This window comes from Anser brachyrhynchus (assembly GCF_964034855.1).
Source record: "Anser brachyrhynchus genome assembly, chromosome: 25".
Lineage (NCBI taxonomy): Eukaryota > Metazoa > Chordata > Aves > Anseriformes > Anatidae > Anser > Anser brachyrhynchus.
This window is the reverse complement of record NC_137718.1, coordinates 979179-1007087: the sequence shown is the minus strand read 5'-3', so window position 1 is coordinate 1007087 and position 27909 is coordinate 979179. Positions and strand designations below refer to the sequence as shown.

The window sequence follows — 27909 nt, the reverse complement described above, 5'->3', positions numbered from 1 at the left end:
CCCCAGCACAGGTGTGCTCGGTTCGCCCCTTTATCGCGGTGGGAAGCTCCTGTTTCCAGCTGCTGGCACTTCGGTATAAATAGACACTACAAAGGGTTGCCTCTGTTTGGCTTGGTTGGGGATGGGTCAGTTTGGTGCTGCTGTGTCCTGGGAGGAAGATGAGGATGCTGACAAGGTTGGGGACAGCCCGGGTGAGTCGCTTCTGATCTCATATCTCGTACCGTGTCTGCTGCTGTGTGTCAGAGAGCTGGGAAGCCAGCGAGGGTTGTCTAAGGCAGAATGTCCCTAGGGAGGGATGCTGGCAGTTGCCAGCAGGAGTTGATGCTCTTTGCTTCAGTGTGTTTTCTAGCTTTAACCGCTGAGGCAGTGTTTCTGAGGGAATGATGTTCTGGGAATGTCTTGTGCAAATGGTTTTAAGAGGAAGCAAAACTCTGGACTGGTGAATAAGTGAGCACTGGCAGAACAGCCAGCTGGAGCACCAGCAGCCGTCCTGATCCTCTCTGCCCTGCAAAGCCTCTCTGGGGCTGGCAGTGCCTGGGCCTGTGCTTCTGAGAAAGTGGAGTCAGGAAAGGAAATAGAAAAGGAGAAAAATCAGTGTGGGTGACAGTGAGCTGCGTGTGCAGCGTGCCCTGCTTTGTGTTGGGCTCTGCCTGCAAAATGGAGGAAAAGGGACAACGTTTGGCTCTGTTTAAAGGAATGGGGCTCCCTAGCCCTGGCACCTGAGGGAGCGCATGGGCTGCAGGCAGCTGGGATGCTCTGCTGTCCCCAGAGAGCTGCTTGGGTTTGAAACAGCAGCTCCAGGACAGAGAACTCGCCAACAGCTCCTTGCCTTTCTTTCCCCTCTATTTTCTTTCCTTTTTTTCCCCTCTTGGCTGAATCAATAATTAAGTATATTCTAAGTAGTGCAGTTTTGCTTGATTTTTTTTCCATTTGGCTCGTGCATTAGTTGGAAATGAAATATTTAGAGGACAGAATATAGTAATAAAGCCAAGACACTTTTTCTGCTAGTATATTTTATTTATTTTGTTTAATAATGAGGTTCTGTATCTCTACCCCCTTCTGTATCCTTCTGCATCAATGGCTTTTTCCTCTTCCCCTTTCCTTTGGAGGCAGAAGATAATATCCCCCTTTTAAAAAAATAATAAAGTCAGGCTTGTCTAACAAATCAGGTCCTATGCTCTGATGTTGTAAGTGTTCAAAGGAGTTTCCCAGAAGGCTTAGAGAGGAGCAGTCCAGCATCTCCACACTGATGCTCCTGTTAACCAATGATTTGTTTGCAAGGGCAAAGCAAAAGGAATTCCTTCATTTAAAAATTATTTTTTCCCTGATGCTAACCCTTTAACAATTCCCTGGAAAGAGAATGAATGCTTTCCACACGTGAACAGAACTCACCCTGCACTGTTACTGTTTCCTCTGTTCTTCTGCATTTTCACTTGCTATATATATAATATTATATGTGTGTGTGTATATATAACATCTGACTTTTTTGTGGTCTTTTCCTTATCTCTGTCTGTAGTTTTGAGACGCTTGCAAGAATTTATTCCCTGGGGAATTTCATGAATAAATTACTGCCGCTAAGAGTGAAGCGGGGATGAGGACTGAGGCGGGTGTGCGTGCTGAGCAGCTGGTCCTGGCAAGGACGCAGTCCCTGCTGCAGCTTCAGCCCTTGGTGTACCGCCGTGTTCGCCGGGCAGTGCTGTGAGATCCCGGGGTCAGGGGCTTTGCTGTGCTCGGGGCTGGGTGCTGAGGGGTTGTTGTCCCAGGAGAAAGCGCTTGGCATGCGGCATGGACACTTGTGTGGGGGGAGAGGTCTAAGCACGGGCTGGCAGGGCATAAAGCTATTTATCTTGCTGCTGTCTCACAGACCTCAAGCTATGTAGTTCTTCTTCCCTCAACAGATGTAGTTGGGAAATGCCTGTTCTCTCTGCAGGGAATCTTAGTGGTTTCAACTCTTTTCCCCATTCTGCTTTTGGAATGTAAAAGCAAATTTAAATCCCTCAGACAGAAATTACTCCAAGGAAATTGATATAGTATACACTAAAGCACTTCATTCCAAAAAACTTCAAAATATTTCACTGAGACTTTCATCAAAACATGTTTACAGTACAAAAAAAAAAAAACAAACAAGTGAGTGTATTTGAAATTGAGTATTTCTCACAAACAGCGTGTGTAGAAGTGCATGCTGCCTGACAAGCAAGTGAAGCTCTCCAGCCAAGGAAACTGGAAGTAGGGTCCCAGGCTCAGGTACATTCACGTGCGTTTCAGAAGGTGTTTTCTGCTGGCATTGTCAATTCCCAAAGCTTCTCGGTCATTGCTGCTGCTTCACAAAGGTGCGATCAGGAAAAAAAAAATAGCAAAACAAAAACCCTCCAACCTCCTGTTTCAGGTGTGAAAGAGCTTAAGATAACTAATTACTCGCACAGCTTGCCTCTCTGGGCTCTCCTGCGCTTCGGATAAATATTTTGTATACAGTTGAACTTGGAAACGAGGGAGTTGCACCGTGTTGGCTGTTCTGGGTCTCGCTGTGTTGGAGAAGTCAGTGTGTTTTTCTTCAGCAAATGGGGTGCTGAAAACTGATGTTTTTCTAATATTTGTTCAGCCCCTTGTCTGGTGCTGCGTACTTCCTAGAGCACAGCCTTGGGGTGTTGTTTTGGGCTGCTCCCACTTCTTAAAAATTCTTTGGTACCCTCCTGGCTTTGGGGCTCTGCAGGCGGGCACGGGGAGGTGAGGGGGCCCTGGGCTCCAGGGATGCTCGCAGGAGGCGCCGCGCTGAACGCGCTGAGTAACCCCCAGCTTTTAGCAGTGCCGGCCTGCACCTCGCTGTGTGCTGGGCTTTGCACATCCCTCCTGCCTCTGCCGACAGGCTGGGGCTCACGGGGCACCCCGGGTGAGGGCCTGACCTGGGGACCGGCCACCCCGCTGCTGCTGCCACGCGTGACACGCGGCTGTCCCCGGGGGGGTGGCCGTGCAAATGCGAGCAGGGCAAGCGGGGCACCAGGCTCCTTTCTGGAGTGTGGCTGCGGTCCCTGGCAGCCTCCGGCTGTAATTTCCTCCTATCTGCCGGTTGGAATCTCCGTCCTATTTGCAGCAGCACAGGGGGAGTTTTTCCCTTCCATTACCAGTTCTGCGGATGCAACTGTTGCTTTTAACTCTCCAAGCGAGTTTCAAGGCAGTGCTGAGTTAAGCAAGGCTGAGGACAGCAGAGCAGGGCTCCTCACTAATAGGTCTCCCCGGCAGGCAGGAGGAACTCTTTCTAGTCGGCTCTTTGTAGTTAATTCTTGATAATAGTCCTCCCATTGTTAATATTGTTGTTAAACTCCTGCATTCTCACCGAGTGAAAGCTAATTATAATAATTAACAGAGAACTTGTGAACTTGTCAAACTGGTAATTATAAACCACGGGGACTTTTATCATTAAGAGATGCCATTCAGGAGGGGGGGAAGAAGGGGTGCAAAACCTCTTTTGATTAACTGTGTGCCCGTGATGAGTCACGCCGCTGCCCAGCCGCCAGCTCTCCGGGGACCTGGATTGCTCTCCTCCAGCTACCACAGAGACCATCTAAACCAGTGCTGGCATCGTGTTCTCCAAATAAACAAGTGACGAAGACAAACACTGGCTGCAAATCTGCCAGCAGCCCCAGGACAGCCAGGCAGGGCTGCTGCCAGGACGTGCTGCAGGTGCTCGCTGTGATGCTGCTCCAGAGGGTGGGTGAGGGCGCTCAGCTTGTGCTTTTCTCTCCTTGTCTTTCCTTCTCCTCCTGCCATTTCCTTTCCTTGTGGAGGAGGAGGACAACCCTGTGGTCCATGATGTTCCTGTGTGCTCCTGCTGCCACATTCCTCTGGCAGGGAGATGGGCGCTGACCTGTGCATTTCTCTTTGGGTAATCTCTTCCTCCCCTGTCCCCAGAGGACAGGATAACCCAGCATGCTGCTGATAAATCAGCACTGGTGCTGGTGCTCCCTCCTCCCACTGCACCCAGAGGTTCTTGCTGAGGGTCCTGGGTGCATTATTCAGTAAAAGAAGCCCTTTCTTTGAGGGACTGTTTATATAGTTGCTAGAATAAATTATATGTTTCTCTCCATGCGCACTATATTTTAGCTACATGCACGCATTTATGTGTGCACAGTTTTTGATGAAACGAATAACAGAGCATTCTTGCTTTGTGCTTTTGATAAAGTCAAAGGCTGAAATATCTAAGCTAGGCAGAGCTCTGGAGGCCTGACTCACTCTGGGAGGTGGCTCCAAAGAGCCCACAATTTGTGGAACGGCAGGGATGAACGCAGGAGCTGATTTCCAAATTAACCCATGTGCCTCTGCCGGGCTGCTCTGTGGCAGGGGATTGCTCACCAGCAGCAGCACAGGTACTGGGGGCGGAAAGTGCAGGGGCACCTATCATCCTGCAATGTGGTGATGCCTGGTTTTGGGCTGAACAAAACCAGTGAGAAAATGCTTCTCATGGACAGATGCTTGAACAGAATCTGATCATTTAATTTCTGCCTAGGCAGGTTTTGGCTCGCTCCTCTAGGAGAGTTGCTCACAGGTTTTTGTGGGATCTACATCTCCTTCCTTAGCTGTTTCTCAGTAGAAACCCATAAGATGTCTGAATAAGTTTTGGGGCCCAGGAAGCTGCCCACACCGTTTGCTAGAAAAACATCCCTTCGCTGTGCTGAGCCCTGCCCCGCTCAGCAGCATCGCTCCTTGCTCTCCGCATGTCGCAGCTCGCACGGCAAGTTTTGCTCTGATATTTTCCAAGTTTCCTCTCGTGTCTATTGTGAGTTTTCTCTCCTGGACAGTAAACAACAAATGGTCCTTTTCACCCAAGAGATAAGATTGTTCATCTTCCAAAGTCACCGGCACTTGTGCGCTGGGTCTGGAGCAGTTTGAATAATGAGCCTTCGGGAGGACTCGTGTTTCTCTTCGTGTCCTTTTCTTAACAAAGATCTGAGACTCCCAAGGCAGCGGCAGCTCCGCCAGGCACAGAATGCGACAGGGGCCGCTTCTGAAGGGCACAAGTTACCGAGAAGATTTTCTTCTTTTCTCCTCCACTTTTCCAATTGTACTTTTGTCAGGCACAGGCGCCGAACAATTGGTCCTTTATAGAGAAATTCCCACCAGGAGCGACATAAACATTGCTGCACAGATCCCCATTCTCCGCTATCTTGCAGCGGTTCACATTTACATTTCAATCTAAAAAGTGAACCAGAACTTGAGTCCTGAAAGCCTTGCTTTTGTGGCTTTTTGGTGTTGCATTTCCCATCCTCCCATGGCTTTTCTCTTCTGCATCCCCCAGCTGCCTCTTGCAACCTGCTTCTCAGTGTTTCTGCCTGCTTCCTTCCATCTCTGCTGGGCACTGCCCTCAGAAGGGAAGGATGCTTTTCTCCCCTCTCTCAGTGGAGGGGTATCCAGGCCCTGGAAAAGGAGGAAGATGGAAAGGTTTCCAGCAGAGATGTCTTTGTGACAAGAAAAAATCCTCTGTAGCCGTGGCAGCCAGAAGGGTGGTTGTCATCAGTCACTTCAGCATCTTCCCTGGCTGTGTCGAGAGCCCATTGACATACTGCAAACCCAGAGCTACCTAACACCGGGGTGGGAGCGGTGTTTTATGGGGAAAGCACTTAAGTGCATGCTCAAGATCATCCACTGCAGGGCTCTTTCTAAGCACCTGCTTAGTGCTAAGCACGTGCACAGTCCCCACTTCCATGGCCGATGGCCTTTACCTAGATGTGCTGCAAGTCCTGTCCCACCTTCTCCGTCCCTTCCAGCTCCACTCCCATGCAGGGTGCAGAGCAGGGTGTACTTTTTCAGAGGAGCAGCACTGCAAACTGCTTTTCAGACCAGTTGCGAAACTTGCCTGGCTTGGCTAAAAAGCCAGCTGGAAAAATTCCCCTGAGAGCTGTGTGGCATTTTGCATTGACAACTTCTGCCCACAACTGGAGTCTGCTGTAGCCCTGAAAATAGACACATGAAAATATGCAAATTTAAAAATAAAGGAAGGCTTTCACTCAGAAGTGAGGTAGTGAGAATGAAATTCATTCTCCCCACTTTCTGTTGCAGCCACAGAAAAGGAAGAAATGCTGTTTCCCAGCCTCCAAACTGGTGAAGACAGACCTGAAAAATTGAGCTTTTTCTTTCCTTATGTGCCCTCCAGAAGCTGCGAGCCAGCTGCTTTTCCCATTTCCCTGGGCAATGCCCAGTGCAGGGAGGATCTGAGCCATGCCTGGCACCCAGTGCCCTCACACAGTGCTGGAGCTGTGGGACAGATGGGGGAAGAAAGGAGCCTGCTTGCTCACCTCGCCCTCTCCCCTGCATCCACAGAGCCTGCTGCAGGAGCAGGTGCCTCTCTGGCCGAAGCAGTGCACAGTGGCCTGGTGCACAGAGCCATTGGAACAGCGCGTTTGAGCATTTAAAATACATTAAAGGAGCACTCCCTTTGAAGTGAGAAACTATCTCTATTTAATCAGAGAGAAACAACTTTTCAAAAGATTTTTTTCCCCTCTTCTTTACCTTCAGCTGTCTGGCTTCTCCTGTGGATAGTACCATGAATAAAACATGCATATCCCAATTAAATCTTGATTTAATTTCTCTTCTTTGCAAAGCTGATGAACTCGAGTGCTTTCATAAAGACATGAACATTAGCATTCTTTTGAGATGCACAAGCCGGTCGGAGGAACAAGGGACTCAAATAATCACCCACATCTCTCTTGGCCTTGCCAAGCTCTGCGCTGACTTAGAGAAGAAAACCTCGGCTGGGATAATCCTCTGGAGCAGCGGCTGTGCTCGGCCCCGTGGTGGAGGGCAGCTGAGGTGCAGGTACCACAGCTGAGAGCAGGAGGAGGAGAGGAAAGCCGATGGTTGGCTTCATGTCAGCTGCCACAGCAGCTGCAGGCAGGACAGTGCGCTCGGTGCCCAGCTCTGCTGGCTGGTTTGTGCCTGAGCTGCAGCTGCACTGTGCGGATGGGCTACAAGTGCCCTATCCGTCCACCCACCCTATCCATCCATCCATCTGTCCACCTTATCCATCCATCCATCCACCCTATCTATTCGTCCCATCGCTCCATCAGAGCTCAGCTCGCTGGCAAAGGCTGCACAAAACTGAAAGCCACTCTTTGTTACTTCTCCAGCTGCCTGAGAAGGTGAAGAGAAACAAGCCCACTTGTTCTTCACTGAGATTTTTATTGTTTTCTTTCTGGCAGATAAGAAATAGCTTCTAAATGATCACTTTACCAGTGCACCGGGGCAGGGACTGTTATTTAGTGCATTCCTGAAGGCTCCTCACTTTAAAAACAGAAAACAAAGATTGTGCTAATATTTTTACACACAGCAGAAAAGCGCACAGAAACACATGAGTCCAAGCAGGCTATTTTTAATGAAAACAGTTCGTTCAGACAAGCTTCAGGAGCCGTCAGTACAGCTGGTCTGTGTCTCGTGGGCTTCCTTGGAGAGGGTCCCGCAGGTGGCCCCAGGGCCGGTCCCTGTGCTCGGGCACTGTCAGACGGCGGTGGCACGTAAACATCCCCAATTCCAAGTGCATGTGCTGCTGCTCTATCACAGCTGGTCAGTGTTTTCCAGCTTTTGTGTTTTTTATGGAAAAAAACAGGCTGGCTTGAGCAAAAATAGTTTGTCATAAGTTTTTTCCATATATGCAACATCTAAAAAATAATGCTCTTCACGCTGATGTTGTTCTGCCCGTTGTTCTGCCCATCGTTCCAGCCTTGTAGCACTAATCGGTGCTCTAATTTTAGTGGATTTCATATAATGCTTTAAATTACCTGTGGTGCATTTGTGGTGCAGTGCATTCATGTTTTTCCCTGTTGTCTTAGGGCCTTATCATACAAAAATACAACCCATGCCTAGTTTTCCACGCCAGAAGCATTTCTGTTGTATCCAATGATCTTACACTGCAGCCTAGTATGAAATGATTCTCACAGAAAAATTTGGTAAATGGTGTTTCAACAAAGTTTTATTTCTGCAATCTACTAATACACAGAAAATGTCATCTCTCCAGCAAAGTCTGAGTTTTCGTTAAAAAAGAAATGAAACCATTACAACACACAACACTTCAAACTTTCTTTGCTGGGAACATTTCTCTTTTAAGAAGTCCGTAAAAACCTCTCCGAACAAATTTCAACCAGAAAATTGTTTTTGTCGTTCCATTTTTAATAGGGATTTTTTAAAATTCATTTCCCGCATAGCTCTATAAGGAGCTGCCGAAATGTCACCATGGTGATTGTCCTCATGACATTTCCATTGAGGAATTAAAGCAGGGAAACAAACACATCTGTCGGGCTGCTGCGCGTCCTGGCCAGAGCGGTGCTGGTGGTGGGGCAGGAGGTGAAGTTCACCTGGACCCCTGACTTCAGGTGGGCAGGGTTCGCTGCCCGTGCCTCAGTTTCCCCACCTCGCGATGCAGCCGGGCGGGCACTGCGAGTGCCGCCAGGGTCACGCTGCTGATGAAAAGAAATAGCCTTGCAGCAGCCAAGATAAAGAAACGCTCGATGGGAAAGCGTGTAATGCGGCCGTTTTCATGGGTCATTGCAGGAGATTATGAATTCCACTTACAGCCCAAACGGCTGCAATAGCCTTCACCAAAGCTAAATGTGCTCCGCAGGCCGGAGGTGACTTTGCTGGGGGACGCGGCCGGGCTCAGCGCCGTGCCCAGCCTGGGGACCCCGGGGGCTGCGCTGCCCGGCTCTGGTTACAGCGCCTGGCTTTGTGAGTTTCTGAAGCCACCCCATAACTGACCCTTCATGCAGCAAATGTCACGGAGTATATATGTGTTTTTAAAAACAGAGGAACTGAATTAGAAGCAAATTTTCTTCTGCTCGCTTTGATTCCTCATCCGTCTCCTGCCACCTTCCCAGCAGTGCGCTGAGCGCTCCCCAGCTCCTGGCTGCTCGCACCGAGCTCCTTTACCTGCCTGGTGATCGATGAGCGTTCTGGGCACCTAATTTATTTTGTAAAAATAGTGATTTATTTATACCAAAAAAAAGTTTTGCTAGGAGTTGCTTCTGATTTACGGATGTGCTGTTGTATATATATGGCCTTGTAAATATTCAATTTATTGGCTAAGCTTCCAGGGCTGCACCAGACCCTGCAAGCTCTGGCCTTGGCAGCACCAGCGCATGTTTTCTGATGCGGCAAGAGGTCCTTGGCTGTGCTGGTGCTTGCTGCAGGGGCTGAAGTGTCCTCTTCATCCTCTCCGTGCTGTAAGAAATGGCCCTGGGGCAGCCCCTTGCCCAGGCAGGGCACCAGCCATGTCCCATGTAGCACAGCCCTTGGTGGCACCCATCCCTCCTCTTCCTCAGCAGAGATGCAGGCTGTGCCTGGTGGGCAGCAGCAGAAAAGGGGGGGTGCCACGAGCTTCACAGCTCCTCTTGTTGGAAACCAAAAAGGTGCAGAAAGAGCTGCCGCGCTCCCCAGTTAATTGCCAAGCAAAGGTGTTGCATGCAGGGGGGAAGGCAAGGAATAAAGTGCTTTTACCTGCTCAGCTGGATAATTAAAAGCTGCCTGAAGCACTGCTAACCTTTTTTCATCACGGCATCATTCATTATAAAGCCAGAAAGAATTAACTATGCTGCATTATCAGATAGAGAAAAATATTAATAGCAAAAATGGGAAAGAGAAAGGAGAAATTTTGGGTAAGTTAATTAAACTACTCATCCTCAATGACTTATTAAGTAGCTGGACAGGCTTCTTTGGGCTTAGTGTGTCCCTGAGAGTGTGAGATGCTATCTTGGAGGAGGAAACTTGTCAGCTTGAGCAACTTTTCCATCTCAAGCCCGGTGCCTGCGTGGTCTTTCCAGTCCTTGAGGGTGGCCGCTGTCCTGGCCAGCTCCCTGGGTGCAAGCTATGGGCTCGTGGTGCTCCGGGGCTGTCTACTCGTGTGACCCCATCTCCTCCCCATCATCCTCACTCCCTGCAACTTTGTTGGTGCTGGGACACCAGGACAGAGCTGTGCACTGACCAAAACGCAGCTGCCCCAGAGCTCTACAGTGCGGTGAAACCCCTTGGGTTTTTTTCGGGCACCCCCCTGTTGATGCCAGGAGTTTTACTGGCAGCCCACTGCTGGCTGGGCTTTGGGTGAGCTCTTCTGGGAGCCCTGCACAGGTACGGCGTGCTCGTGCAGGCAGATGGCACCGACTGCACTGCGAGCCCACGCAGCCCCGCTCTGGAGGCTCTGCTTGTTAGCAGCTCTGCTTACAACACACCTTGCCAGTAACCAAACCTGACAGCTACGTCCCATAAACCACAACTGATGGGCTCTGCAGCTCCTCCTCACTCTGCAGTTGCATAATTTCATATCCAGTGCTGCTGAAAAAAAATGGGGACATTTCTCCCTGTGACAGTTGAGCTCTCAAACCATGATAAATCACGTCGCATAGATATCGTCTCTCAAACTAACCTTTGGGTACGTGTGTAAGTGATAGTAAAACACTGCAGCCTGCATGGGGTTAATTAAGAGAGGCACCCTTGTGCTAAGTTGCAGGGCAAAGCTCAATTAAGTTGGGAACTGAAATGGATAATTCCATTAAAATGGATTTATTCACTGTGCTGCTGCTGATACGCGTCATGCTGAGGAATATTTTCAATGAAAGTTTGTATTTTACTAACTTTGCTTGCCTGCCCTTATCACCACCGAATGACTGCAGGAAGCTATTTGTACAGGCAGCAGAGCCACATCCGCAGCCCTCCTTGCTGCCTGCCTCCCCAGGCTGGGGGGGACTTGTGAGACCAAGTGCCTGGTTGCTTCAGACGATGCTGGGGGAAGGTCCAGGAGCTGTGCTCGAGGCTGGGGAATGTGAGCTCACGAAGCACAGCACGTGGAAGGGCTGCCAGGTACCTGAAAACCACCTGGTCCTGCCCAGCTGCCTGGGCGTAGCACCACCAGCAGGGAAAATGCAGGTTTTTGGTGGTGGTGAGGAGGTGATGTGGGTTTCACGGCATGCAGCAGCTCTTGGAGGCCACGCGGGCTTGTTCTGCAGTCGCAGTGACACGGAGCCAGCCCGGAGCTGCCTGCGTGGCCAAGGGTGGCCCCGAGCTGTGTACCTCCAGGGCAGGGGGCCGGGCTGTTACATGGCTCATCCAGATGCGTGTGATCGCTCGAGGCCCCCAGTAATAATGGGAGATGTAAAAAGCTGATCTTTGAAGTGAAAAGAGACAAAGCTCAGTACAGAAGGCAACAGTAAATGGGACACAACTCAGCTCTCACTTGATCTCAGCACCAAGTTATTGGCTTTCCATGAGGTTTCCACACGACAGCCTGGATCTGTTTGCAAAGTGCCGGGGAGATTTCCTTCCTCTGTTTCGGGTGCCGCAGTCGCACGCACGCAGGTGCCAGAGCCCCTCCGAGTGCCCCGCATGCCATCCATGCAGTGGGGAGGAGGAAGCTCTTCCTGCAGAGGAGCACATCCACGCAGGGGTAATTAACCGACAATCACAGAGTTAAGCAAATACAGACTGACAGCAGCCCTGGCTTGCTTGTAACCTGTGCCTTTGCTAACATTAGTTCTACAGCTAGACCTGCTGTCTGTTGACATGTTGTTTCTCCTCGTTAATAAATAACTGCCTGAAACAATTATTCTACAAGAAACCACCCTTATTATTTTTACCTATTCATTTATTTGTTTGGGCTGTAAAAAGTATAGGGAAAATTATAAAGCTCAGGATGCCTCTGTGAGCAAAGAGCCCGGCTATTCCTGTGTGACCTCTTCCTCCCAGGCACAATTTCAGAAAACATCTAGAAATTTAGTTTTAAATCTTAGTGCACAAGTCATTCCCCTCTGCCTTCCTGTCTCAGCATCGGCAGTCTCCTCGTAGCCCTAAAGCTGAGCTTAGCTCGGAGCAGTGGCCTCGGATCTCCAGGACGATGCTGGTGAAGGCTTTGTGCATGTGTGGAGAGGGGAGATGGCTTCTGGCCTTGGGTGCCCATGGGTGCCAGGGTCTTGGGGAGGAGTCGTACGCCTGGCCTCTGGCAGGCTGGAGCTGGGTGCTTGCTCAGCTCTGCAGGAGGAGGAGAACAGGCAGGGGATCACCATGCCCTCACCACAGCCATCTGCAGGTAGCAGCTGCACCCAGGTGCCGAGCACCGGTGGTCCGGCCAGCACAGCCGTTCATCTGAGAAGCATTGTGCTGCAAAGAAGGAAACGAAAAACAACTCTTGAACATTTAAGAACCAAAACTGTTTCATTCTTTCTGAAGGTCAGCTGCTTTAAAGTCAGTTCAAGCCACTAGGGCACCTTTCAGTTTCATTTCTTCTGTTTAATTCTCACCAGTTCATTAAAGTCTGACCTTCCATGCTCTTGGCAACAGCTCGCAATGGCCAGCGAGAGACAGGCCATTCTGTTTTCAAGGCTGTTAAACTGCCAGGGATATTTTAGGTTCTCTTCTTAATATTTTTGATAGCAACTCATAAGTCACTATCAGAAACCTTAGCGTGCGGCACAGAGTAGAAAAGCAAGAGATAATGTGAGAGAATAGAAGAACGAAACCACTGAATACCATTTTTTGTGAGCTGCAGAAAGGTCAGGCAAGATTCTGGACAGTTATCTCATTGTGCTCACTGATAAAGCAGAGGAGAGCTCATAGCCACCAGCGGCTCCTTCAAACAAAGAGATATTTAATTAAACACCACCAAAAGAAAAGGAAGGGTAAGTGCTCTGGAGAGAGATTCCTACGACCAGCCAGGCTTTAAGACACATGAAAGCTGAGATCTAATCTTCCTAAGAGAGCTCAGGGGAGTGCCTGGGTTCAACCCAGAAATACCCCAAGACAGGCTCGGGGGGCTTTGGGGAAAAACCGGGCACCGTGCGCCAGTGCTGTGTGCGTCCTGGGTGAGAGCAGAGCAGTGTGAGCCACAGCTGGCATCTCCTGTCCATGTGAGCACAAGGGAACCCCAGTCTTGTGTGGTGTGGCAATAACATAAAGGCCAGAGGTGGTGCTGGTGGCTGGGGAGCAAGGCCATGAGGATGGCGCGCAGCCGCTCTGCAGCAGCTGACACCAAGAAGGTGGCCCCATCCCTTGCACAGGGCTCCCCAGATCCCCACAGCCCACTTGGTGGCCCGGCTCTCCAAAGGTAAAGCTTCAAGGGGCAGAAGAGCTGCTCTTCTTTCTGGTTTGTGGTCCAGGAGCTACAGCAGCCTTTGCCAAAGTCTGAAGCCACACTTTGAGAGGAAGGGGCTTTTAACCGCCTGCTGAGATCACGGCCGAGCAGCCTGGCTATGGCTGCTGAGGGCATTTAGACATCACATTTTATTTGTTCATCTAATTAAAACAGAGGTAGAGCTGGCTCTTCCCTGCCTAAGTGTCCAGTGCCATTTTGCAGAAGGTGTTGATTGTGCTGCTGCAGCTTGCAGTAGAGATTTGTAGCGAATTGGGTCCCATAAGAGTTGCAGTTTAACAAAAACACTAGCATGATTTATTATCTCCTGTGTTAAGGGAGCAGCCTCTCTCTCCAGGTAAAAAACACCCTCTGAATCTGCTTTCCTAATTTGCATAGGTAATGGTCATATCATTAACAGCTCATTAGGAACAGAGCGGTGTGACAAAACAAAAATTCAGAAACACTGAGCTGGAGAGGAACGTAGTCCCCTGCCTTGGCAAGGAAACGCTATGGCATTCAAAACCGTGGGTTAAAAAAGAGAGAGCCGTGTCTGGGAGACAGTAAAATATAAAGGGAAGAGCCATGGGTCATTTAGATCTTATGAAATGTAACATATGAGGAGCGATTTGCAGAATGAAGGTTAAAATTGTCTTGTTGTGGACATTGCGAGCCTAAACTGCTTGTTACGGGGAGCTTGCTCATTGCCTTCAAGGTGAAACGGATGGGGAGGAGATAATTGAATTCTGGTGGAGAGTGGAGGGAATGGGATGGTGCTGCCGGCGCCTCGCATCCCTTATTGCTCTCAGGCCATACTGGGGATGCCCCTCTCCTCCCCGGAGTACCGGCATTGGACCCGGTGCTGCGTGGGGCCAGGACCAGCCGTTCCCGAATCCTGCCCTCCCCGTGGCACCACTGCTCCTGTAAGTGCTGCGTGAATTACCTTGGCAATTTAAAGAATGGGAGAAAGTAATAAGTTGAATATGAGGCAGTCCTGTCCAGCAGGTGCTTTTGTCAGGAGAGAAAGCCCTGGAGCCCTCAGATGAAGAAGAAAAAAAATAAAACAGGTGGAAAAAAATTGGATAACATATAAATTAAAAAAGAATAGGGCTGGTTTCAATCAATAACCCTTGAATTATTGACTGCTTGTACCATTACAGTCTCATACCCCAGTAATCTTGTGGGGAACTCCTGGCAGAGCACAGCCGGGGAGGCGAGATGGCCGTTGTCAGGAGCCGTAATTCATTCCAGCTCCGAGTGATAGGCACAGCATGCAATTTTTTTTCCAGAAGTGATCCAGTGTCATTGCAAATAATGTGACATCATTATATCGAAGCCATATTAAATATTATCAAAAGAGCTATCTCGCATGCCTGGCAAGCTGTCAGTGCAGACGGGAGAACTTGTTTGAGCAGGGACGTTTGCTTTCCCTTTTGTCAGCTCGGGTTAGACAGCTTTCTGTCTTTCCAGACTTGCCACTGCCCCAAAGTTTTTCTGTTTGAAAAGTTTGTTGAGGGAAAAGGAGCTAAAAGCATTTGAATTTAAAGATTAAATTAAAAACATGCACCTTTCAAATGAGTAACCAATTTCAAAATACGTATAAAATCACCACATCGGTACAAAGGTAATTCTTGTGCAAAATGTGACCTTCCCAGCCCTGATGGCTCCTGGCCAAGCTCACACCGCATGCAAGAGCCGAGAACCACAGGGCACAGTGCTGCCTCTCGAGGTGATTTGGTGCTCCCCTGTAAGGGTCCTCCTCGGCCGCTGGAGCAGCTCATGGTATTGATCGGGAAATACATCTTTCTGCCCATACAAACTTCTGAGAAAAATCTTTGTTTGGAAATAAAACATTGCTTAAAAAATCTTCGTTGTTTTTTTTTTTCCCAAACCAATGACCATGTTTTCTGGTTAAAAAAACAGAAAGAAAGGAAAAATAAGAAAATATATGCTGCTGATAATGTGTGAGTAGCTGGTTTTGTGAATAATTTTTCTCCATTCCATGGAGGCCAGGAAGCAGGCATCTTATGTTTAACATGTTCAGTCATTACTGCCTTAGGAGAGATGCAAACTACTGAGGTGGCTGTAAAAGCTTCTGGTCTGTAATTTGAAAAGAAAATAGTGATTTGGGGAGTCTCTGTTTTTGGATGACCAAATGGGAATGCTTCAGAGGCAGTAATTTTCAGAAAGGATTAATCAACCACTCCCTTAAGGAAGGGAAGAAGGAAAAAACCAGCCTCTCTGCCTGCTGTGTCTCATCCTTGAAGAGTGCGGGGAGGATGGAGAGAGGGAAGGGGTGTCCCTGCCCCGTCCTGCTGCACCCAGAGCCCGCTGTGACTCGGAGGGGCTGATCTCAGCTCTGTGCACACTGCGGGTGGCAGGCATGGGGCTGGAAAGAGCAGCTCCGAGTCCCCGTTCCTCCTGCAGAGCCAGGCTCTGACCCCACAGCACCTGGCTGCGTGAGCGTGCGCTCGTTGCAGCTCCGGGTTCAGAAAGCTGTTCTTCACATCACCGACACTGGCAAGCCTCTGTGCCCCCTGATATCCTCGCAATAATCTTGTCTTCAAAGCTGCATTGGGTTTTTGGAGCAGAGAGAGGGAAGGAAAGGAGGGGAGCGCTAGGGAAGGCATACAGCTTTCTCTAGGGCATTGTGTCCAAATAGAAAAGCAAGGGTCTGATGATTTTTATTATTAAGATTTACAGCTAGGAGTTATTTTCCTTGGCAATACTGTCCACTGCCTTTATGAACAGCAATTACAAAGCGTTTGGTATCCTGGAAAGCAACAGGCTCGGGAAGAAACTTTCAGAGAGCAGCACTCTGAGGAGCAAACGTGTTTGGTAAAAAATGCTGGGGTTCATTAAGGTAAAACACAGGGGGCAGCCCTTCCTTGGGAACCCTCCATCTCCCAAGGGCACCCCTTGCTCATCAGCCAGCAGGGTGGCAGCCAGCCCTGGGGGGGTGTGCAGCCTGCCCGGAGCCTCTGGGGGCTGATCTGCAAATCTGTTTGTGGTGCAGGCAGAAGGCCTGGGACACCAGACTTCTTCCCAACTGCAGCCCTAGGCATCTCATAATTTATTCTTGGGATTAAGTGAAAGGGAAAAGTCTCCTCTTCGTTTGTCTGCCCCATTCCTGCCTGGTGGGGTGGCTGTTCTGCCCCCTGGGCACAACAGTTCCCTGTGCCCGAGGGCTTCCCCCTTCAGGGGGAAACGTAACCCCAGTGCTGCTCACCTGCTTTGAAAGGAACGGGAGAGAATGTCTTAAAATAATGACAGACCGTGGTAGCTCTAGCAAGTTAAGTTATTGTTGGAATGCAATATTAATGATAAGGATGTGACCATTTTTAAAGCGGTCATCCCAAAAGCAGCTGTTACTATTTCCATGTTGGTCTCCCTGACTGTGTTATTGAGGTAATACTTTACCATGAATTCTGGTAGCTGAGGGGCTGCTTTCTTAATGTATTGCGTGAAGATTTCTCCTATTTATAAGCAATAATTCCTTTTCTTCGCTTAACCACAGGCAGAGATGGGAAAATAATCAATGAAGTCAGAAGCAACATGTTTGTTATGTCTTTTACAAATGAAAAAAGGAATTAGACTGAGAAATAAAAGATCTTGGGAGCCCTGTAATTTTTAAAGCTTGTATTTAAAAATAACCCTGTCAGAGTGCTGCTGCTATCATTGCTCGTCTGCACCGGGCATTTGCTTCAGCCTCCACACAACTCAATATTTATACATGAGAAAGTAAATGTTTGGAAGATAAAAAATAAATCAGGTTAAAGTCCCGCTGCGGAAGCTGGGATTTGGTAACAGAGGAAGAAAACTGCAGAGCAGAGCCAGCCTCCCACCGTGGGCAGCGCTGCGGAGCTGGGGAAGGGGCCGGAGTGCTCGGGATGCAGGGGACCTCGGGCTTGTTTAGACGGGAGAGCTGAGGGCCCATTTCTCCACATATATGAGAGCATTTGGACCTGCTAAAACTGGACGCATTAGAGAAAAATTGAGCTTTTTTTTGAAATGCATCCAGAGGTCAGGGTGAGCAATGGCAGTGCCTCACCTGGCAGCCTGGAAGCAGGTGCTGGGGGCCCCAGTTTGGATTCTCCTTGTCTCTCTGCTGGGTTAAGCAGAAGCACTGGTCCATTCCCCTGGTTCCTTCTGCTGGCATTTCCTGCTCAAAATCACTGTGGTGCACCAAGTAAATTGCAAGTAAAACTCAGTGGTGATAACCTGCAGCCTACAGGGTGATGAGAGGGTAAGGGACAGGCAGAGCTTGTTTTGCTTTGAGGAATTGCTTCTCCTTTCCTCGCCTCCCAAAAATGTTAACTCTGGCCTCTGCAGCCACGTCCCTGTGCAGGCCCCTGATGTGATGCCACCAACACTTGTTGTGAGCACTCGCCCTCCAAAGCCCTCCTTGTCACCCACGTGCATCCTCCCCACGAGGAGCCAGAGTTAGAGACCAAGGGCTGAGACGGGCTCGCTCCAGGCACTCTTCTTGGCTGCTTGGAGGTGGCATTGTCACAGCAGGGGCACACGGGGGGCACAGGGGACACATACGGAGGCAGGCTGAGCTGCACCGAGACATTTGCCTTCTCAGGCACATTGCGATGGGCTCTGCCCACGCTGCCTGGCGGGGAGCTATAGCACTGGCAGGAAAGTGGGCGAGGGTTGAGCGAGGAGGTCTTTTTGTTGCTTGCTTTTACTGGACCTGGAACAAACGGGTTGTAATCCTTCCTGATGGTCATTTGTGCTAGAGAAAAATAATTGGAGGGTCTTGCCTCCCCTTTTTTTCCCCGCACGCAATCTGATACGCACTGCTAGAAAAGCGCTGGGAACCCGGTACTGGCTGTTCCTCTGTCAGGGATAAGCAGAGCTGGAGTCTGGCTTGCAAAACACTCAGAGATCCTTTGGGAAGAAAGGCTGTACGTAAACACCAAACTCAGTGTCTTATTATCTTCCTGGGCTGCTGTTCCTGTCCCCCCTGCCTCCGAGCGAGGCGTTTGGAGTCCTGTTTGTTTTGCTGCGGCTGGCACGCTTGGCTGTAACCGACAGCAATTTACAGAAGCCGCGAGTTTGGTTCACCCTATTCCGCGCTCATAAATTAATCTCCCAGGATTAGACTCCGTGTGCCGGTAACACTCCTGGGGCACTTTATTTACACATTAATAATAATAAGAATAATAAAAAGAGAAAAGCAGGACAAGTTCTGACAACTTTCAATAACGGTCTGAAATAAAAACAGGAGCTGGCTCCTTTGTGTCTGGAGGTAATGCTGTCCACTCAGCGCCAGGGGTTCAGCCTCCCCTTTCCAGGTACCTTTTTAAGACACCATTTTCTTTCTTTAAAGCAATGTCACCCAGGAGGGTGTCTGTCTGAGTAACCTGTGTCAATGCTTTGATTTCCTTGTTCGTTGTCACTGCTGCTATTCTGTTCTTTAATTGTTGTGTTATTTTAGGACAGAAGTGCAGTTGGGGGATTTATTATTTATTGCTGTGTTGCCTATCAGACAATTCTCTCAAGTTGTTAAGTGTAAACCCAACTCTGTGCCGAGGAGATATCTTACAAGCGTAATATTGAGCTGCTGTGCTGTCAAAACAGAACTGCTCCCCAGCCATTGCCCCATAAAACTGGAGACGATCCCTCACTGCGCTCCTCCTCCAGGGACAGGTACTTCACTTCTGCAGCATGCCCTGGGAATCTGCCGGAGATTTATATTTTTGAATCGGTGCCAGGGTTGAAGGGTTTTTGACACCCTGGGCTGCACCCTATGTCAGATGAATTGGCTCTGGTCCATTGGCAGCCATCTCTCCGAGCACCACGTTGAGCACCGCAGGGGTGTGCAGTGATGCCCGCTGCTCCCTGCCCACACACCCCTCGGTCGCCTGTTCTGTAGGAAGGGCTGAGGCAAAGCCGAGGGGAACCAAAGGAAAGCCCCATCAGCACCGGGGGGGGGGTTATTTTCTTAGATGCTGAAAACTACAGAAAGAGTGAGGTGGGCAGCTCGGTGCAAGGCAAACCCTAGCGTGGAGGTTTCCAGCGGGTTGATGCGGGTGGGATCTGAGGCTTCTCCAGGCGCTCCTCTCCGCTCCTCCTTCTTGGAGCCGTTCTGCTCATTGAGAGGGAAGAAGGTAGCATCAGCTCCTTGGCATTTGGAGATGCACTTAAACAACCAGCAAAACACTGACAGCTGCCACCGCCATTTGGAAATGTTTGGGAGAGCTGGCAGTGGCGAGCAGGCGCCCGGCCAACATTTCTGTTTGCACTTTCTGCTTTTCTGCGTGTGTGTGTGTGTGTTTCTTCCCAGAGCGGGAACATTTGAACATCTCCAAATGCGGAGGGATAATAAAAGGCAGGAAAGTAGTACTCCATTGACTGGGTTGCGAAAAAACAGGACTATTAATGCTAAGCTTCAGCCTGTGGAACACAGAAAATGGTATTAAAGGATTTGCTTTTCATGACCATAATTCAGAGTTAATGTACATTTGATGTTTAATGTATGAACCACAGGTGATTTCAAACTGGCACAGCCTTTTCTAAATAGTGTTTTAATCTTAGGTGTTTTTTTTCTTTTTTTCTTTTTTTTTTTTTTAAAGGTTCAGATACTCAGCCTGTCAGACAAGCAGAGAAAAAAAATCAGGCAAAGCTAGGCATAAGGATCCAATGTGGGCAAAGGCTTTTGTTCAGTCTTTTATTGAGGTTTTACCTCTAATCTCTGCCTTTTTGATGCAATTTAAGATTAAGGAAATGAAAGGCAAGGCTGTCTGTGAATGGTTATACAAACAGGACAGCCAAGGGGTGCTTATAAGTCAGTTTTGTAAGAGGCTTTGGGCTGCTTTCCCCAGGAAAAGAGAAGGCAGAGGCTTGGCACACGTGGCGGTGGAGGAGGGAGCAGGCGGGCACTGGGATGGGGCTGATCCTGCCCGGATTTGTGAGCGAGTGGGCAGGGCAGGGGGAGCAGAGGAAGGAGAGCTGAAGATAACCTGGGAAAACAGTTCAGTGCACTCGTCTTGAGGTGGCAAGCTGTAGCGCACAGCCTGCAGGGGCTGCAGAATTGCTGCCTCTGGAGAGGATTTGTGCGTGCATGGTCGTGCTGCCTATGCCGGCCTGGCCCAGGAGCATTTGTAAGCACGTGTACGCCAGCAGCTGCACAGCCTCCTCCCAAACCTGGTCCCAGTGAGCGCGGGGACGGGGCTGCCTGGGCACAGCTGGAGGCTCTTTGGGTCGAATATCCCACCCGCACGTGGGAATCTGTGGCTGATTGGAGCAGTGGTTCAGATGCTGGGCAAAACAGACCTTCCTCCTGATGCAGAGGCACTTCTTACCAGCTAGAGTCCAGTCCCTGATCAGCCTTTATGGATATCATTCATGCTCTTTATCATGATAAAAAACATAAATTTCAGGCTCCGTGGGGAATAGAGCAGGCTCTCTGAACACAGGATCAGCCAGCTCATTTTTCCAGCAGGATCCCAGCAGCTCAGCAAACACAGGCTGGAATAAATCCATCTCTATTTTGTCTGCACCATCTCCACTGGAAAAGTGTACTTGATGACCTTTCTTGAGCTTCCCATGCTGCAGAGCCCAACCTGCAGAGTCCAGCACTGGGAGCGCTCTGTCCTTGCTGCAGAACAGGGCTCATTTGGTCTGTTCAGGGTCCTCAGCTCCTGCAGCAACGGGGAAAGGGTCTGGGTCTTCTCTGTTTCTTGGATGAACTGGAAAAATGCTCTCGTCCCCGGGCAAAAATCCATCGCCACATGCAGTCAGGCAGCAATCATATTTGTATTCACAGAAGGTGGATCCCTTAAAACACTCAGAAAACAGGGGGAAAAACAAGTTCCTGCCAGGAAAAACATCTCAAATAATCAAACCCCTTCACATAGCTCTGGTGATAAATTGGCACTACTTATCCTGACGAGCTGAAAGGTCATGAGCAGACCTTACAAAATAATTATTAAATAACTTTGCCATTTGTTCAGGATCAGTTGCAACCTCATTACTGGGACCGGGAGATGATATCTCTGCATCCTGGGCACAGATCCAAAGAGGTCATTAGTAACAATTGTCCCAAATTTTGCAAGGGGAGGAAAGATTTATCTTCAATTAACACATGTAACTTTCCAGGCTTTTGTCTTTCTGGTAAACAATCTGTGAGGAGTCTGAAGACATATCTTCTATCATTATATTATATGTATTTCAGTAGCCTTGAAGGGGGCGAAGGGCAGAGTCAGAAAGAAATGTTCTGTCATTGCAAAGCTTTAAGCTCAGCAAAGAATAAAGAGCCATAAATTAAAACCTCCTTAGTCCACAAGACTTCTTGCCTTACCTACAGCGAGCTGCATTGATCATAGGTGCTCATTTATATCCACATCAAGCCTTTGGGTGCGTGTTCGTGTAACCGAGGTGACCTGCAGCTCCTAAGGGCTCCGAGATGAGCGAGGAGCCCCTCGCCCCCGCTCCCGAGAGCCCCCGCAGCCAGTGCTGGCTCCTCTCTCCTCCCACCCGCGGCCCTCCTGTGGGCCAGCAGCATTATCAGCCCAAGGCAGAATATTTCTTTAAACTTGAAATGAGTTTTGTTGATCAAAAACTGGCAAATGGGAATGCGTCCAACAAGGGTGGGTTGCTGCAAGTTAAACAAACAAAGATTTCTACAGCCCAGTGCAAGCTCATTAATATTTCCAGACAAATTAAACACTACTTGAGGCTTTGGCAAAAAAAGGCAAAATTTTCATCGAGCCTTTCCCCCCAGCTTGTCAACCACCTCTAATTATTCAGGCAACTATGAGTAAAGCCCAGCTAGTTCATCCTTACTTCTTGTCTGTAGCTAGTCAAAATTAAATGGAAACTGAACTCTGCACCCGTGAGACTTCTTGGAACAGAATTTGCTCTGTTTTAAGCTGCTCCCCCACTGGATGATTTCTCCCATGCATTACTAGGCTTACAAACTCACAATTCAGGAGCAAGCGGAAGCTGTCTGTAAACCATTCTGCATTAACAATTTTAAAGAAATCTGTGAATGATAAACACACAAAGACAATAAGTTCAGGCTCCACTTAAAGGAGGATTTAAGCCTGAACGAGTGCATGTTAATAACCGAGCGTGTGTGCTCTGAGACTGACTTTGAACTCAATTCCCCTGACTTTTCTGGGCCTTTCTGATGCTCCTCAGTCATCTTGGGTTTCCCCATGCTCCCCCGTCGGAGCCCTGGCAGCTACACTACACCAGCACTGGGAGCAGAGCGTGGTGTCGGTGGTAATGGGATCAGCCAGCAAGATCCATTAGTCTAACAGTTTGCCCTTCGCTTTTGTTGTGCTGAAAATTTAATTGGCTGCTGATTCAAAGAAGAAAAATCCTTCCTCTTTACTTTAATCTGGCAGTCGCTTTTGTCCTCTTGGGACTTCAGCACTGGCCACTGATTCTTCGAGGACAATCAAAATGGTCTTAGAAGAATTTCCAATACCTTATATTCCTGATTCAGTTTATTAGAAAGTGTATGTCATACTGCAGCTAACAGACAGCAGGACTCACGTCCCAGGATTCAGCTCCCAGAGGAGCGAAGAGCCGCTCAATAGTTCGCCCTTATAGTTATCCAAGTGGATTGGAAGCTGATTGAAAACGCACAACGCTGCCGTCCAGCCGGGGCTTGAGCTCTGCTCTGCTCCCACGGGCACGTGCTTGCACAGCCAGCTGCCCGCTGCTGCTTGGGGCCAGTCCCGTGCCCCAGCCAGGGAAAGCAGCGACTGACCAGGGGCTGGAGGAAGCTCTTGTCCTCCTCCTTCCAGAAAACCAAGGATCATAGCCCTGAGGTGGGGCTCCAGAGGGACTCAGAACGCACCCGAATGGCAGCGCATGTGGTTTCCTTCAGTCCTTGTTGCATGGACCCAGCGTGTGCGCTCGGTCCAGGAGGTACAAGTGAGAGCCCCAGCCTGATCGTGGGGACATACTGAATGTGAGTCGCAGTTCCAGTGCCTGAGGAAATAAAGGAAGGAGAAGCCACTGAGCCTGTTGTTCTCCTGCAGCACCAGGGTTCAGCTCTGACCCAGCTGAAGTAACGGAGAGCATCTATTATTTAATGCCCATATGGTGTCCTATGCAAAATACACCGATGCCCTGAGTCTATTTCTGATACGTGAGTAATTGTTATCAAGTAGATAAGTTTCTTCTCAGCAGTATTAAAGAAAACTGGGCAGGCTCTGGAACTGTCAGTTTCACACCAAGATTTTAACCTGTTCCCAGGTGTCCCAGGCCAACACATGTCCCATCACTGCATGCTGGCTGCATTCAGGACTGAGCTGCAAACAAACCAGCATCAAAAAATAGGGCTGGATGCTCATCCCGAAGGGCCAGCTAATCTGTCCCCTGCCTCCAGGGCATGACCAGTCCCACCTAAACTCTTCCTGACAGATGCTTCTCCAATCTGTTCCCTGAAAAGGGAATTTTCCATGCTCTCCCCAGGCAATCTATCCCAAGACTTAACTAGCCGTGCCATTAGAGGCATTCACTGGATGCTTGCTCTTTTCAAAGCTTTTACTAGCTTTGCCATTAGAAGTGTGTTTCTGATGTCTAACATGAATGCTCCTTGCTGCAGTTTATGTTTATCTTGTCATACTCATAGTGAACATGAAAAACTGTTTATTCTCTTCCTTTTTGGAGCTTTCCTTTAAATGTTTGAAGCCTGCTTTCACGTCTCCCCTCATCTTTTTTCTATAGAATAAGCAAACTGACTTTTTCCTCAACTTTCATCATGTATCAATGTTTTAAAATCTCTGATTGCTCTTGTTGCTTCTCCCTGAACCTTCTCCAGTTGGCTCACACCTTCGCTGATGTGTGAAGCCTGAAATTGGACACAGTATTTGTAACCGAGCTTTAACAGAAGCACGGTGTGCAGCTTTTTGTGCCTTACAGGAACCTCTCCTGTGCATGCACGCAGCACCAATCCCTTAATGCTCTCCTTCCAAAGCCGGGATCTTGTGGAAGGTGGTGGACACGGTTTCTGAGCCGCTCCTCTCCTGCAGCTGGTGCTAATCCAGGACTCTTTCTGGGTTTTCTGCTCTCCTTGAGCTACCCCACAAGCCGCATTCTCGTGGAGCTGGGCAGGGGAGCAGAGCTGGGAAGTTTTCACGTAGCCCTGAGCTAAACGCCCTTCAGCCGTGACAGCAGCACACAGCATTCGCGCTGACTGTGCCTTTTTTTTGCCTAATTGACAAAAAAAAGCAGCAGTGGCCCCTCCTTTTTGTTCGTGTCAACAGCACACAGCAATGGTTTATCACACTTCCCCTGCAAAGCTGCTTGCCTCGCAAGCTATAGGGGAGATGTGAAGTCGTGGGTAGAACAGCAAATGAAACCTCTCCCGATCATTGGCAATGCAGAGAAAAGCTGATGTTTAACTTTCTGGAGCTTTTCCCCTGGAGCAGCTCAGCGTGGGGGCAAAGAGAAGGTGGGGAGCGGGGAGGAAGAGAGAGGGACTCAGAAAAGTGGCAGAAGAAACATGCCACCAGAGCTTTCATTTAAATAAAGAGCAAAGTAACATTGTGCTCCATTGATTACACATTTTTTCTGACTGTTGTGACATTTGCAGGAAGGCTAATTTATTCAAGCATGGAAATCTTTAAAAACTTAATTAAGTTATTTCTGCTATTTCCATGCCTTATTGTTTTGACTTCACATTTAACTTTTATTTCTGTTATTTTATTTTATTTTATTTTTATTTTTATTTTTTAAACTAGGAGGGGAAGAAATTGAAGGAAAGAGGAAGGTCCTGTGGTGACCCCAGTTTCTACCTTTTGTGACTGCTGCCTGGGGACCTGTCCCACAGGAGATGGGCTCTGGTTTTGGTGGCCTGCAGGCGGGTGCCTGGGCGTAGGGCCGTGATGGAGAGCCTGAGAGGTGCTGCTGCTGCTTCCCGCGGAGCAGCTGCCATCTGCTCCTGGCTGGCCGCCGGCAGGAGACCCCCGTGCCCCCCCCCAGCTGTCCTTGGGGCCGGGAGCTCCCGCAGGCACCTGCACCGACCCTTCTGCCCCCGGGGACGGCGCTTTGCTGAGCACGGCGCCGCTCTGGGAGGGCGCGAGGCACTGCCAGCAAGCCGAAATGCTGCGTTAATAAAGTTTCTGTCAGTAAATTCACTAATTAAGACTCACAGATGGAGCTGTAAGAAATGCTTGTGGTGAAACCCAGGAAGTGTGAAAATTGCCCGCTTTCGGAGGCATGCGGCAAGTCTGGAAAAGAGATGAGAAAAACCTTCAGGAGTTTCAAGAAGTGTCACCTGCATCTGAGGAGCTGGGGTGAGAGCAGAGGCCAGGCGAGAGCGTTGCTGTTTCTCAATGAACCGCTGCTTGGCCAGGTGATGCGGCCGTGATTTTACAGCAAAGCCGTGGGGGAGCAAGGCTTGAAGTGAGGCCAGTTTCTGAAGTCCCAGCTTAGCACCCTAATCACCAGGTCTCCTTGTCCGTGACAGCAAAGCTGTATGCAAGGAGGAATTGCTACCGCTATTAAAAACACCAGAGCCATAAAGAGCTCCAGCCGTAAAAGACAAAGTGCTATAAACCATCCCAGCGGCAGCAGTTGGGGCTGTGAGAAGAGAGCAATCCCCTTGCTGTCCAACATTTGCCAAGCATTAGACTAATTTCCCTAGGGGCTGCAGACGAGACATTCAGTATTCTTGCTATACCTCTGTGTATTATTTTTAAGCCGTTAATCTCAGCCTCATATTCTGACTCAAGAACCTTCACAGGAGAAATGGATGGCGTGCCTCCCCCAAACAGTGTGACAATTCACGGCGGTGCTGGCTGCACCACGCTAATGGGTGTTGCTCTCAGCTGCTTTTTTCCCCCTTCCGTTCCCGCAGACACTGGTTAGAGGGGATGTGCGTGTCCCCACTGTGCGTGGCCGGGGTTTCCCACCATTCACCAGCAGTGGTGGCTGTAGCAGGGCTTTGCTGGGCACCTTTGGCTGGCACAGCAGGAGAGCCAGGAGGAGACGTGCTCCATGCCCCCCCCCCCCCGCTGCTGCAGGCTCCAGCCACACATCCCAGCGCAGCAGAGATCCGTAATGGTTGTTTCTGGCCAGAGAGAACCAAAGGGAGCCACAGGTTGCAGGGAGCTGCGCTGCACTCAGCAGGAAGGAAATCTACTTTCTTCTCTGCTGTAGCATTTCTTTATTTCCTCCCTCTGTAGCTAAGGCAACATTTGTATTTGTCAGCCTATGGCTATCCTTTGCATATGGAATACATTTGCTTTGGGTGTTTGCCATTAACATTTTCATTTCTGTTTAGTGTCAGGAGTTTTCGATTACTGGCCGTGCAGAGCAGTGAGCTTTTGTTTTCATGCTCTCTTTGTTTTCATTTCCACATACCGTCCGAGTAAATTACAGGACGGGAGCCCTGCCCTAGGGAGCGAAGGGAGAAATCTAGTTACCAAACTATATTTGGATTTGGCTGTTCTCCGGCGGTCGCTGGCTTGCAGGGTCTGGGTTTATCCAAGATCATATTGTACTTCAATGAGCAAGCAGAAAAAGCAGAGACTGAACAAATCGCTTGTCCTGAGTGTCACCCCTCATCGTCCCTCTCTGTGTTCCCCTCCTCAGTGGCACATGCCCTGAGGGGGCACCATGCTTGGTGCAGGGGGCCAGGGGCACGAGGACAGGTCCGTGGCAGCCCCAGGACAAGGACCTTCTTCTCTTCCTTATTCCAGTCCTGCTTTACCTCTCCCTTGTTTTATGTCTCCACTTTATAACTTAACTCCATGAAGTCAAGTACAGATAAAATTGCTTTATCCAGTAAAGAAACGAGGACCGAGTAAATGCACATCCCGACTGAAACAGCAAGCTCCATATTTCTGAAGTGCTGCTTCCCTAAAATATAATTAAGCCATAATGTTTAGATGCGAGCAGTTGAAAGAGCAATAAATGGCTGCCAGGTCAGGTAAACACCAGAGCAAAAGCAAAGTGTTTAGCAAAGCTGAAAGCCCTTTATTGTGTGTATGCAACGTGCTCCTGAACATTATTGCATTACCCAGGCTGTCACCAGAATGTGAGCAGCGAACCGGGGGGGAGCAGGCATGAGAAGCAGCCGTGGGGTGCAGAGTCTGCTTGTCTTCAGCCCGAGTCCCCTCCTGAACAGACCCAACCCCTCCTCAGCTCTGTTTTTACCCCACTTAACAACCCCAAGGAACAGGCATCCTCATTAACAAATCACCTGCAGCACACATTGATAACCCATGGGCAAAACCTTCACAGAGCTTCCGTGACAGAGCTGTGTTAGTGGGGCTATAAAATTAATTTGTCTTAGCACAGCACCCAGGGACCCTTGAAGGGCCTCAGAGCCTGAGCATGTTTACCCACAGGGCTAGACTTTCCAAAGGATTAAGGATGGGGAAAGTCATGTCTGACAATGGCCTTTATGCTCTGAAGCACCATGCTTCTGAAAAACATCCTAGTAATAATCAGCAGCTGCAGGAACACGCTCTGTGGATGTGTTTCTATCTTGCATCCCCTCCAACCATGCTCCTCGGCTGCTGCTGAGGCCAGGCCAGCACGGCTCCAGACCCCACCAGAAAGCTGGAAAACTGCAGGAAGTTACAGTGCTTGAGGAACAGATGCTTAAGCTCGGAATTTTTAGAAAGGTTATCCTGGTCATTGTGCAAGCAAATTAATCCCCCTGTGATCAAGTAAGCTTTCCCCTTTCCCCATTCCCTTTCCATTTTCCCATTCCCTTTTCCTTTTTCTCTTAGATGGTTAAAAAAAGGAAAAAAAAATGAAAAAGAAAAAAGAAAACATTTAGTATCTCCCACTGGCCTGCAGATCTGCTTTGAACATCTAAAAATGCCCTCATTGTG

The 27909-nt window shown here is 49.2% G+C and overlaps 1 long non-coding RNA gene across 1 annotated transcript; it reads left to right on the top strand.

Annotated features, from left to right (window-relative positions):
• Nucleotides 1-114: 114 nt before the first annotated feature.
• LOC308182808 lies at nucleotides 115-27319 on the top strand. The gene is made up of 2 exons (XR_013942097.1): nucleotides 115-191; nucleotides 24805-27319. It is a non-coding gene; the product is annotated as an uncharacterized lncRNA (long non-coding RNA).
• The last annotated feature ends 590 nt before the right edge of the window (nucleotides 27320-27909 follow it).